Source organism: Malaclemys terrapin, chromosome 3 (assembly GCF_027887155.1).
Source record: "Malaclemys terrapin pileata isolate rMalTer1 chromosome 3, rMalTer1.hap1, whole genome shotgun sequence".
NCBI lineage: Eukaryota > Metazoa > Chordata > Testudines > Emydidae > Malaclemys > Malaclemys terrapin.
This window is the reverse complement of record NC_071507.1, coordinates 93,670,420-93,684,968: the sequence shown is the minus strand read 5'-3', so window position 1 is coordinate 93,684,968 and position 14,549 is coordinate 93,670,420. Positions and strand designations below refer to the sequence as shown.

The 14,549-nt window shown below is 41.6% G+C and overlaps 1 protein-coding gene across 2 annotated transcripts in view; it reads right to left on the bottom strand.

The window, feature by feature from the left end:
- IPCEF1 (interaction protein for cytohesin exchange factors 1) overlaps positions 1-14,549 on the bottom strand; it is a 116,577-nt gene that overhangs the window by 86,983 nt on the left and 15,045 nt on the right. The gene's annotated exons all lie outside the window — the stretch shown is intronic.

The following is a 14,549-nucleotide window of genomic DNA, read 5'->3' as shown; positions in this document are numbered from 1 at the left end:
TTCCAAGTGCAAACTAGGCCTATGCCAGACATATGCTCAGACTAGGCCTATGCCAAGGTTGAGACGGGTTAATAAGGCAAAAGTTTACATTGCTGCTGCCCATGTCAGATTTTCTTTAAATAGAGGACTTCTGCTATTAGCAAATATCTCCAACAGCCAGAGATGGGCAGTAGACAGAGAGGGCTCTGAGTTACTACAGAGAATTCTTTCTCAGGTGTCTGGCTGGTGGATCTTGCCCACATGCTCAGGGTCTAACTGATCACCACATTTGGGGTCAGGAAGGAATTTTCCCTGGGTCAGATTGGCAGAGACATTAGGGTTTTTTCACCTTCCTCTGCAGTGTGGGCATCTTCACTTGCTGGTTTGACCTAGAGCAAATGGTATAACTTGAAGACTTGAAATCAAGATCTGTGGATGTCAATAACTCAGCCAGAGATTATGGGTCTATTATAGGAGTGAGTGAGGAGGTTCTGTGGCCTGCGATGCGCAGGAGATCAGATTAAGTGATCATGATTGTCCCTTCTGGCCTTAAAGTCTACACGTCTGTATGTAAATTCAGCACCAAGGTTACTTTTTTAAACAGAGTAAAAATATGCTTTATTATTAAATATTTAGTTGTTCTTGTGCCACATCTCCATGATAGATGAAGTCATCTGTGTTTGAAAGTTTGTACTGTTTGTGAAGCATCACTGGAATTTTCTGATTGGGAATGTTCTAGTTAAGCGTTATTAGGTACTAATATTTTTTAATCAGAAGCAGTTGTATTTATTAGTTTATTTGTTATATTTTTATCCTATATTGACAAAGGTTCCAATCCCTCTATGACTAGTCAGTCTGAGTCCCCTACCTGACTCCAGGGAGAAATAAAACTTGAAACAGAGGTGGACATTAAAATCAAAAGCTTTTCATTTTCTGAAGTCCCTAGCTATCTACGGTACTAGTGACTTTCCAGACAACAAAGTCTATTTATATCTTCTTTCCACTGTATAATTTTGAGGGTACATATGAAGACTAGGGTAAGTGTGTGCATATTTGGCTCTACATTACCATTTTAAATATTTGAAGGGTATTCAGCAGAGTAATCTGTACCAACTGAGCCATGAAAGTATCCACGCAAAAGAGGACCCTGGGTGTCATATTAGACAGCTCAGTGAAGGTCCTCTGCACAATGTGCCGCTGCAATTACAAGTCCAAATAAAATGTTAGGATGCCCAAGAAATGGCATGGGGAATAATACAAGTAATATTACAATGCCCTTATAGAAACTGAAGGTGTGACCTCCTGTGGAATACTGTGAGCAGTACCGGTCACCCTGTTTCTAAAAGGATACTGCAGAACTAGAGAGAGTTCAAGAGAAGAGTCACAAGAATGATCCAGGGCCTGGAAAAAACTCTCATATGAAAAGAGATTGAAAAGATTGGGATTTTTAATCTTATAAAGGCGATGAATAAGAGGGGACACGATAAAACAGCAACTGGTCTAGGGAAGGTAGATTAGGAAATTCTGTTTTCCCTGCCTTGTAACACAAGAACGCAGACTGTTCAATTAAATTAAAAGGTGGCAAATTCAAAATTGAAAAAGGAAATACTTTTTCACACATTGTGTAGCCTGTGGAACTCACTGCCACAGAAGTCATTGAGGCCAAACACATAACATGTTTTAAAGAGACTGGGTGTCTAGAGGGATATGAAGAATACCCAGGCTTATAGGTAATGACATAAAGTGGAAGAAATATTAAACCTTATGCTTCAGGGTTTAAATCAAACTAACTATAAGAGACCAGGGTGAGACCTGACCTAGGAAGCAGATTATCCTATATTGGCCTTCTGCAAGGTTCTGACACCTTCCTCCAGGGGTGCTAGAACAATGTTTATAGTGTGGGTGCTGATGATGGAAACCATGTATTTGGGTTGTTATTACTACTTCAAGCCGGGGGTGTGGCAGCACCCCCAGTACCCTTAGTTCTAGCACCACTGTCTTCCTATGAAGCATCTCGTGCTGGCCACAGTCAGAGATAGCATACTGGACTAAGTGGACCTCGGGTCTGCTCTAGTCTGGCAATTCCTATGTTCCTAAAGGAGGGACATAATATTATTATGAGGGACATAATAAAGAAAGTGGATTCCTAAGTTCTGGCGATCAGGCAGCAGTCCGAGTGTTTTTATAGATAGTTCCTTAGAGATTTGCATTGCAGTTTTTGTAAGTAAAGATGACATGAAGGGGATTCCTTGCAAACACAGAAGCTGGAATAGAAGATTGAACCCATGGGGTTTACTAGGTGCATGAAGGCAACAGCCACTGTGTGCTACACCTAGAGCTCTAGAGGCTGGCATGGAAGCAGAATTATTATACCTGTGAAGCATAACAAGTGGTGGATCACTGTGTATGGGACATCCAGGAAGAAAGTAGTTCCCAGTAGAAATATTACATCCCACATGTCTAACAGGCAATAACTCAAATATAGGAAGTTAGCTTTAGGCATAGTTTTCCAGACTCAAATGGTCATGCAAAATAAAAGGCCATTTCTGGGCCAGAGGATAGATTCTGTGCACTGAATATGTGTGGTTTTGATTCTGCTGAATGATGCAAACCCCAAAAGAATCAAAACCATTTTCCCTCAGCAAAAAATAAATCCTACTAACATTACAACGTATTACACATATCTCAAGGGGAAAAAAACTGACTCCGACCCCCTGCACACACACACACACACACACACACACAGTTTATTTAAATGCTTTGTCAGGAAAGCTCAATAAATAAGTTTTTAGCACAAAAATCTGGTAATCACTGTATCTCCCATCAGAAAGGAAAATCAAGCTGTCCATCCATTCTTCCCATCCAGTCCTGATTGTCTATCCAATTTAATAACTGGTGGCTATGCATAAAGAAACAAGAAAGCCACTAAAGGAAGGTTGCTCAGCACGCTTCCCAAATTCTGCACTCGGTTTGATATCTGCCGACCACTACATACCACAAATGAGAAGATGCAACTGTTTTCAAACCAATATGATTCAGATTTGCCACACCCACTTGCTACAGGGAAACAGTCACATCACATATCTAAGATTTATATTTAAAAACCATATACCACCCTCACTTCTTCCTTTCCCCCCCACCCCACCCCACCAACACACACAATGTTCAGATAACTCTAAAGGGTTTTACTTTTACTCATCAAAGCCAGGAAATTCTGAGTCATGTACAAAGTCGTTGTTTGTTTGTGTTGTTTCTACTTAGATGCGTGAAGTGGTTTTGCAGCTCATAAAAATCAACCAGTGTTTGAAAACTCTAGCAACACTTCAATACAAAGAGGATGGTGGGACTTAAAAACACGTTTGTAGCCTGAGTTTTACTTTTCCTTACTTTCTGGGTTCAAGTCAAGCCCCCAGGATTATTATTTCAAAGCAATTGGGAGGGATTTGGCTGTGCAACTCCCATTAATGCCAGTGCTTATCTTTGAAAATATAATCTCAACAGATTTTGAGGGATTCATTTTCTTTTGGTTAGAATAGGGAATCAGAATTCTTTTGGTTAGAATAGGGGGATAGTTCAGTGGTTTGAGCATTGGCCTGCTAAACCCAGGGTTGTGAGTTCCATCCTTGAGGGGGCCACTTAGGGATCTGGGGCAAAATCAGTACTTGATCCTACTAGTGAAGGCAGGGGGCTGGACTCGATGACCTTTCAGGGTCCCTTCCAGCTCTATGAGATAGGTTTATCTCCACATAACTCCTAGGTTCTAGTCTCAACTCTGCCACTGACTCACCATGTGATTTAGGGCAAACAACTGACCGTCTCTGCACCTTAGTTTCTCCATTTGTAAAATGGGTGTAAATAATAATTACCTACTTCAGAAGAACGTTGGATGGTTTCATTAATACATACTTGTGATGAAGTGTTGGACGCTGCTTAGATTAAATGTTTCATGTGAGGGCAATATATTGCAGTGGTTAAAAAGACAACAACAGAACGAGAGGGAGGAGAAAGAGAATCTCACCAGAGTGAACAGAGGGTTGATTAAATGACTTGAAAACAAGTAGTAGTAGGTGAATCTAGCTGAGAATAAAATACTGGGTCAACAGCAGCACTAGGCAGGGCAAGGCATTGTTTAAAATTTTGTGAACAGAATCCTAAATCTCAATGCATCTTTTCAAATTATTCATTTCATAAATGTACATCGCTGCTTTTCCCCCTCCCACCACCTTTGACTTAGTAGACTCCAGCAGCTCCAGTCACGTTAACACAAATACTGTCTATTGTATGTACACAACTGTAATGTGTTTGTGTGAATTAGTAGCATGCAGTAATTTATCTTCATATGAGTAATTATGTAGACAATTTTCCTTGACATCTGTCAGGAATTCATCTGACGCCAGGTGCAGTCACCTACCAAACCAATGAGCTCAGCTGGACCCAATAAACCCTCGCTAAGTGAGTGTGTTCCCTGATTAGACAGAAGGGCCCATAGATCACCATTTAAGTCTTGTAGCAACAGCAGGACAGTGGCTGCTCAATGCATTCCACGGCCTGCAGCGGTGCCAGACCTGCTTCCTGTACTGGCCCTGGCTCCAACCTGTGCCTGCTCCCACTCCAGCCCTAGTCCCTACCTTCCTTAGAACTCCTGGCTCCGACTCCTGGCTTTCCCCTGGTCATGCCTCTGGCTCTGCACTTTGATTCTGCTCCAACTACTCAGCCAGACTCCTGTTCTGACCATGAGATCACACCGCTTACACCCGAGTGTGACACCACCTTTGTATAAAGCCCCATAACCCATGATTGATACTGAATATTCCAGATACAGTAGGTACCTGCTGTGCTTGCTGGTGTTACCAGTTACATCCGAATGTTCCACTAAAACAAGGTCTATACTAGATACTTCTGCTGGTACAGTAACGTTGATTAAGGGTGTGATTATTTTTAAGGACATTTCTATACTGACAATAGCCCTAGTACAGATGAAGTTAAACCATCCAAAAAAAGCATTCTTTTGCTGCTATAAGCTGTGTCTGCACTCACGAGGATAGTTATACTGGCAAATGGGGCTCAAAGTGCTGTGAAAAAAGTGGGAGCCTATCATAATCTGGGTGCTCGGCTTTGGGAAGGCAGTGCTTAAAGTGACCCCTTCCCTGATGTGGCTTGATTAAAAATATATATATATTTGCCAGGTTGGCAACCCATTGTGACCCATCCTCCCACTGTACCCCCACTTTAAGCACTGCCAGCATTTTTTTCTAATGTACAGTAGGCTTAATAGAATGATAGTAGCACATCAGGTTCAGCTGAAGGCCTGCTCTAAAGGAGTTAAAGAAACTGTAAAGGTCTGGATGGCTATGTATGTGGGGAGGTGGGCAAGTGTGCAAACTTATAGAATCGTAAGACTGGAAGGGACCTCAAGAGGCAGTCCAGTCCCCTGCACTCAAGGCAGGACTAAGTATTATCTTCTAGACCATCCCTGATAGGTGTTTGTCCAACCTGCTCTTAAAAATCCCCAATGATGGAGAATCCACAACCTCCCCAGGCAATTTATTCATCATACCAGTAGAGCCTGATCCAGCGAGCCTTTTGCACATAGAAAAACAATGAAAATCACTCTGCCACAAATTGCTTGCTGGATTAGTCCCACCGATTACAATACAGCTATAGCAACTGCTTATGCTTCTTTTTGACATGACAGGATGTAAAAGCCCTTTTTTGGACTAGCCAAAGTAACACAGTATGGACATAACGGCTGGACAGATGGTGAACTGAGACTGTTTATTATGAAAAATGGGCGCATTGTAGCATATACCTATCCCTCCCAAAGTACAAGAAAAAAATGTAAGTGTTCCATTTTCAAAAACTGGAAATGGAAAAAAAAATGCATTTCCTAGTGAACATTTGCATTTAGAAACTTTCCTGCCAAATAAATTGGAAATAAAACTTCCAACAAAAAATTTCAAATGAAAACTTTTTGGTGAGAATTTTTTAAAAAACAAATAATTACATATAATTTTTTCAACCAGCTCTTCTTGTCATAAAATGAGACAGGAACTTTCTGGGGTAGGGAGCAGTTTTTATTTATTTGTAGAGCACCTAGCACAATAGGATACCAGCCCAACGGTAACACAAAGAACAAGAACCACTACATTGATATGGATATGCAGTTAAACCATCAACAATTATTACTCTATATAGGCCTGACCTGGAGTCTATTGACTTCAGTGGTCTTTGGTTCAGGCCCCATGTACAGCAGTCACCTCTCAATATTAATTGATGTGAATGTTTTAACATGCAAGGCCTCATCTCCATTATGGTCAATTTTAAATTTACAAAAAGTCCATTCTTATATTAGTAACAAAACAGGGATGTATCTAAAATAGTGGCTTTAAATATATATAATGCAAGAAGTATGGGGAAGAAGCAGGAAGAATTTGAAATGCTAGTAAATAAGCACAAATATGACACAGTTGGCATCACAGAGACTTGTTGGAATAATACACATGACTGGAACATTGGTATAGAAAGGTACAGCTTGCTCAGGAAGGACAGGCAGGGGAAAAAGGAAGGAGGTGTTGCCTTTTATATTAAAAAAGGTATAAACTTGGACTGAGGTTGAGATGGAAATAGGAGACAGACTTGTTTAAAGTCTCTGGGTAAGGATAAAAGGGGTAAAAAACAAGGGTGATGACATGTTAGGGGGTCTAATACAGACCATCTACCAGGAAGAAGAGATGGATGCGGCTTTTTTAAACAACTAACAAAATCATTCAAAGCACAGGACTTGGTGGTGATGAGGGACTTCAACTACTCAGGCATCTGTTGGAAAAATAACACAGCAGGGCACAGATTATTCAACAAGTTCTTGGAATGTATTGAAGACGATTTTTTATTTCAGAAGGTGGAGAAAGCTAGTAGAAGAGAGGCTGTTCTAGATTTGATTTTGACTAATAGGGAGGATCTGGTTGAGAAATTGAAAATGGAAGGCAGCTTGGGTAAAAGTGATCATGAAATGCTAAAGTTCATTATTCTAAGGAATGGTAGGAGGGAGAACAGAAAAATAAAGACAACAGATTTCAAGAAGGCAGACTTTAGAAAACTCAGGGAATTAGTAGGTAAGATCCCCTGGGAAGCAAGTCTAAGGGGAAAAACAATTGAAGACTGTTGGCAGTTTTTCAAAGAGACATTATTAAGGGCACAAGAGCGAAACTATCCCACTGCGTAGGAAAGATAGGAAGTATGGCAAGAGACCATCCTGGCTTAGCCAGGAGATGTTCAATGATCTAAAAATCAAAAAAGAGTCCTGCAAAAAGTGGAAATTAGGTCAAATTACACTGGTTGAATATAAACAAATAGCACAAGTATGTAGGGACAACATTAGAAAGGCCAAGGCACAAAATGAGATCAAACTAGCTAGAGACATAAAGGGTAACAAGAAAACATTCTACAATTACATTAGAAGCAAGAGGAAGACCAAGGACAGAGTGGGCCCATTACTCAGTTGGGGGTGGGGGGAGGGAAACAATAACAGAAAATATGGAAATGGCAGCGGTGCTTAATGACTTCTTCATTTTGATTTTCACCAAGAAGGTTGGTGGTGATTGGACGTCTAACATAGTGAATGCCAGTGAAAATGAGGTAGGAGCAGAGGCTAAAATAGGGAAAGAACAAGTTAAAAATTACTTAAACAAGCCTAGATGTCTTCAAGTCACCAGGGCCTGATGAAATGCATCCTAGAATACTCAAGGAGCTGACTGAGGAGATATTTGAGCCATTAGCGATTATCTTTGAAAAAGCATTGAAGACGGGAGAGATTCCAGAAGACTGGAAAAGGCAAATATAGTACCCATCTATAAAAAGGAAAATAAAGACAACCTGGGGAATTACAGACCAGTCACTTAACTTCTGTACCCAGAAAGAGCAAATCATTAAGCAGTCAATTTGCAAACACCTAGAAAATAATAAGGTGAGAAGTAAAAGCATGGTTTTGTCAAGAACAAATTGTGTCAAACCACCCTGATAGCTTTCTGTGACAGGGTAACAAGCCTTGTGTATAGGGGGGAAGCAGTAGGCGCGGTACATCTTGACTTTATTAAAGCTTTTGATACTGTCTCGCATGACCTTCTCATAAACAAACTAGGGAAATGCATCCTATATTGAGCTACTATCAGATGGGTGCAAAACTGGTTGGAAAACCATTCCTAGAGAGTAGTTATCAGTGGTTCACAGTCATGCTGGAAGGGCATAATGAGTGGGGTCCCGCAGGGATCAGTTCTGGGTCCAGTTATGTTCAATATCTTCATCAATGATTTAGATCAGGGGTTCTCAAACTTTATTGCATACCGACCCCCTTCTGACAACAAAAATTACTATACAACCCCAGGAGGGGGGGACCAAAGCCTGAACCCGCTCAAGCCCTGCTGCCCTGGGTGGGAGGGCCAAAGCCAAAGGGCTTCAGCTCCTCACTAGGGGCTTGTAACCTGAGACCTTCCACCCCAGGCTGAAGCCCTTGGGCAGTAGGGTTCGGGCTTCAGCTTCAGCCCCAGCAAGTCTAAGCCAGCCCTAGCGAACCCATTAAAATGGGATGGCGACCCACTTTGTGGTCCCAAACCACACTTTGAGAACCACTGATTTAGATAATGGCATAGAGACCACACTTACAAAGTGTGCGGACGATGCCACGCTAGGAGGGGTTGCAGGTGCTTTGGAGGATAGGATTAAAATTCAGAATGATCTGGACAAACTGGAGAAATGGTCTGAAGAAAATAGGATGAAATTCAATAAGGACAAATGAAAAGTAATCCTCTGAGGAGGCAACAATCAGTTGCATACATACAAAATGGGAAATGACTGCCTAGGAAGGAGTACTGTGGAAAGGGATCTGGGGGTCATAGTGGATCACAAGCTAAATATGAGTCAACAGTGTAATGCTGTTGCAAAAAAAGCAAACATCATCTGACACATATTAGCAGGAATGTTGTAAGCAAGACACGAGAAGTAATTCTTCCACTCTACTCCGCACTGATTAGGCCTCAGCTGGAGTAGTGTGTCCAGTTCTGGGTGCCATATTTCAGGAAAGATCTGGACAAATTGGAGAAAGTCCAGAGAAGAGCAACAGAAATGATAAAGGTCTAGAAAACATGACTTATGAGGGAAGGTTGAAAAAATTGCGTTTCTTTAGTCTGGAAAAGAGAAGACTGAGGGGAGACATGATAACAGTTTTCAAGTCCATAAAAGGTTGTTACAAGGAGGAGGGAGAAGAATTGTTCTTTTTGACCGCTGAGGATAGGACAAGAAGCAATGGGCTTAAATTGCAGCAAGGGAGGTTTAGGGTGGACATTAGGAAAAACTTCCTAACTGTCAGGGTGGTTAAGCACTGGAATAAATTGCCTAAGGAGATTGTGGAATCTCCATCATTGGAGATTTTTAAGAGCAAGTTAGACACCTGTCAGGGATGGTCTAGATAATGCTTAGCCCTGCCATGAGTGCAGGGGACTGGACTAGATGACTTCCCAAGGTCCCTTCCAGTCCCATGATATACAGAGTGAGAGAGAGAGAGAGAGAGAGAGACTGCCAAAGCCAAATTAACACCCAAGTTGCAACCCTTTGTGAAAATGTACAGATCAAAATGAATGAATGCCCAAAACGAAAGCTTTATAATGGAAATGCTGATAAATTCTTGGTTAGAGCAGGATTAGCAGGTGGCATCCTCCAAAACTGTTCACTTGTCATTTCTCGTCAGCACTTTCTGCTGAAACTGCAAATAGCAATGTTTTTCAGTTCCTCTTTTTATACTTTACTCCTCCACTTTATTGCTTTCTTGAGCATTGCAAATACTGTTCTAGCATGCAAAGAATGACACAAGTTCCTTCTCTGTTTTTTTTTCTTTTTTCTGTGCTTCCTCCACTCCCAGTTTATTTGCATTCTCCATTATTAAAGATCAGTTCACTAGGCAGAGTGATCAAGAAATACTCTGCTAATGTTAGACTCGTGGTCTAGTGGTTAGAATTAATCTTTATTTATTTTTAATGTGCCCCTTACTATAGTATCTAAGCACCAAGAATCAAGACATCTGGGTTCTCTCTATTTTGCCATTGATTCACTTGTTTACAGTAGCACTTTTCTCACCATTGATTTACCATTGGTGCAAACTCCACTAGTGGTAGCAACAGCAGGAGTGACAGAGCTGAGAAGGAGCAAACTTTTTCACTAGTGTGCTGCCTACCACTTGTGTGTTAAAACTGGAGATCTCAAAGCAACATTAAAATATGGTTCCATACTGTATTATTCCCACTTTGCATATGAGAAAATTAAGGTACTAGTGTTAGATGACATCCTGCATAAAAATAAAAACCTCTGCCATATCTACACTGGCACTTTCACCATTGCTACCGGTAATGAAGATGCACTCATGCTAGACTAATGGCAGAAGCACTGGAAATTCCCAGTATAGTTGTTCTCACTCCATGAACTTGGCAAGTCACATGACATCTTGGTGCTCCGTTTCCCCATATGTAAAATGTGAATAATCCTTAACCACCTTTTATTTAAAAAAATAATTTCATATTCCCATGACTATTATACTGCCATAGTGGCATGCAGAATGGACTTTTGTCTTGAATGGTCCCTTGCAAGTCTTCGTCCTTTGGCAAGAGTCCATACAGGAGGGGTTAGGCTTCTTAAATCCTTCAAAATTGCATCTTCCAAGTTCACTTATGCACTACTTCCTTCAACTTCAGTTCTATGAACCTTCTGTAAAAGCATACCTTCTTCTGCATGTTGGACATGACCCCACCATGGCAGTTATCTTGTTCTCAGCTGATGCAAGACTCCAACTTGCTGGGATCATCCAAATATCTCCTCGTTTGTGACAAAAAAAATATCAAACCAGCGGATGTTAAGAACACACCATAACTTTTCACATTGAATATTGCTTTGAGTTTCCTCTCTGCTTTTAATGACCATGTCTCTGCTCCATATAAGACAGTTATCATCTCTGCTGTGTTGAACACTCATATCTTAGCTGTCACACAGACATCCCATCAACCAAACAGACACCTTGGAGGACACTGAAATACCATTGACGCAAGACCAATCCAACATACAACTTCTTTGGCTGTAAAGCCTTCTGCTGTCAACCAAATACCCTAGTGGGATAAAAACTATACACCTATTCAATGTCATTGCCATCTACGTTCAGCATTGGCAGGCCATTCATTTCTGTTTTGATAGGAGATGTGCATAGCTTTAGTTTAACCACCGTTGACCTTAAGTCCCATAGATTCTGCAGTTTTCCCACAGCTCCTCCAGCATTAGCTGTAGTCTCTTCAAATAAGGCAATATCATTTGCACACTCAATATCATCTCATCAATATGACATAAGAGCAAAGTGAGCTATTGTGTTTTTAACTCATGAACACCTTAGATTCAAAAGAAGAAATCTGCTTGCCTTTTAGATCCTGGTTTAATTTCAAATAACATGTATATGTCATTCTTACTGATGTGAAGGAATATAAATTAAACCCATGAACAGCAATGTAAGAAAATTGCACTCATTTTTCTCAGCCCACCAGTCTAAAAATACCTGTGAATTGTATTATTTTTATAAAAAGGTCTTTGAAGTTGGCACTGCTGACCCAATTGGTGGAGGTGGCCATCTTGATGGAAGTGAGGTCATTTGAGAGGCTGACAGCACATGAGAAGAACCGACATGAAAACAAGTTTCCAATAATCAGAATACATTTCACAAAGACACAATCTACAGTTTATAAATGGTGACCATTGCTGCTTATATTGTGAACTTTCCTACTGCTGGGCTGAGTAAAAGGGATGCACATTTTCTTTTCACTGCTTAAGCCTTCTGCAGTGTAAGAATAATGAGAGAACCCCTAAAAGTATAAACCCTTTAGAAACTCTGCTTTCAGTATACCTACAAAACATTGAAACTTGGTGACTCACAGAGGGCTGTTTATCTTGTAAGATCCTCTGTTAAGAGTTGCAATGATTCCAACTGCCCAAAGCAAGCGAATTCAAAGTCCTTCCTCATCCACTCACCTTACAAGGTGCTCCCTCCAGGTGACTCGCCCACCCTCAAATCAAGCAGGGCTCAAACCTATGCACCCAGTCAACACTCCTAAGAAGTTGTTTCTTCAGTGCAATCAAGTGCTGAGCCCCCGCCCACTCGTGACACAGTGCTCTGGGTGTGTTTTCAGCGGCTTTTGACCACTGTTTTCCATGATTAAAACAGTCCCTTGTTTAACTACCCAAAATGGTGAAGCAATTAAGAGAATGAAATAGAGTGTAAAAGGAAATAGACTTTGAGGGTTTTGGGGGAAAGGCAAGAGACAATTATGGCTCTAACTGGGCTGGTTTTGTATTGCTCATTCCTGCTTTACTGCATTTGCTTCCGTGATGTCCTGCTTCTCAGCTGCACACCGCATGTGTTCCATCCCCCGGCTCAACATCTCCATCCTTCCCTGAAGGGTCTGTAAATCCTGGACATTTAGCCAGAGAAGAGCTCAGCACAGCACTGGATAGTTTCTAGCTCCAGTCACTCCCCTCCCTGCTTTCCAAACCCAACCCTCTTAGGAGGGCCCAATTTTTTTTTTTTAAATTTCACCATTTCATGGGCACTTCCTGGCCTGATGCTGCCTGCTAAAGCCTTTTCTAGCCCCAGTTCCTATCCATTTGGGATTAAACACTGTAGATTCAGCTCCAGAATTTCACAGTTAAAAACTAACAAGGCGGTATGACGGAAATTCTCTCTTGCCCCAGTAGATAGACCCCAGGAGACCCCCTCTCCTTACCAGATGTTTCACACTAAACCATGCCCACCTCAGTCCCTAGCCTTCAATTAGAATTGCCTCCCAACTCAAACTGTCCCTACAATCTTGCTCCTGAAGCAGTAATCATCTGAGCCGACATGACCCAGGGTGTGGAGGAACAGCACAAGGCCCTTTGCATCCTTTGGCCCCACAGCAGGACCGGGCAACAAGACCGTGAGCAGAGCAGTCACGCAGAAATGCCCACATACCTCCTGGGTCTTTGAACCAGCCTTAAATAAACTAGAGCAGAAAGCTGACATGCGGGTCCATATGTGTGCAGATCCAGTGGCTTCCAGCTCCATGCAACTGGCATGGATCACACCTATAATGCTATATTCTACATGCAGAAGGCAGTTTGGATTTGTCTGATGATGCATTTGTAAGATGATGCAGACCTAAAGCTCATACTTTTTAGAGGACAGAGTTGTGGTAGATTGCTTCCATGTTTTTCTGAGTTAGTTCACACACTCCTAATGGAAAGGAAACAAGTATTGAATAAGTAGATCTATATCTGTTCAAGTCTAGTGAAGGTGAGATATGTGGGACTGACTGTAGCATGTACCCTTTCCCCCCACACTCCCAAAATCTGTTTCTCAGGGCTACCTCATGTCCAGAACAATAGTTTTGCCTATAACATTTTCCCCCACTCAATAAAATTCTGAGCCAAGATGTGTCTCTTTATAAGGCTTCCCAAGCCTGAAGGCTTTGTCAGTCCTCAGAAAGAGCATCTCAGGGTGAGTAAGAGTCCACATCACCTTGAAAAGAAATTCTATGACACTGCATGTCACTCATAAAGATCTTGAACTGCACTAAGATTCACAACAAAAGCTGATGTTTCACAAACAGACCTGGCCCCTCCTTGAGAGAAGCTGGAGTTGTCTGTCATGGTTTTGCCCCGGAATTTCCACAAGGTGGCAGCACCTCAGAACACTACTCCGGGTTAATTTTTACATTGCGGCATTCATTGGAGTTTTAAAGGTCACTAGCAATGTTGTGCTGGGAAGCGGCTGCACACACCAAACAAACAGACAAATGGAAACAGTTACATGCCAGTGCTGCTATGCAAGACGGCTTGATTAACTGATATTATACAGTCTGTATGCATTGCATGCACACTCTAAGCAGCTATTGCATAGTATTATATTTAAATCATCAGGCCTCCTACTCCAAATCTTTGGGCTGTCTCCCATAAGCACTGAAATGGAGTAACTCCCAAGATTTTCTAGATCCTGACCCCATATAACAAATGTAAAGCATTCTGCAACCCTATCACCTCCAGCCATAATGTCTAACTATTAACTACTTGCTGGACTGTAAAGGATTTCTAACAGGCACAGAATAAGTTCTGTTTTACTCAGTGTGTTAGGGCTGGAGAAAGCAGTGTTTTAAAAAGAAGGTCTTTTTGTGATGTGACAGGCTCCAGTGACCCACTTGAACAACCAGAAAGACCATGGGGACCCATTCTTCTCCAACAGGGCTCAAGCTGCAGAGAATTTAAATTTCAACCATGTGCTCCTTTGTCCAGATCTCAGTTCAAAATGCCAGTGTCAGGGCAACAAGTGAGGCTATTAGTCCCTACAGGAGGCTACAAAATAATTTTTAAACATGATGATCCCACCCACTGTAGCTGGCCAAACCGTGGTGAAAGCTGGTTAAGTTAGAACAGTGTTGAGCTGTGTTATATTTTAGAGGTTATGATCAGCACTACGCAAATTTTTCCAGAGAGTGCTAGTTACAACCGGCTCTAAA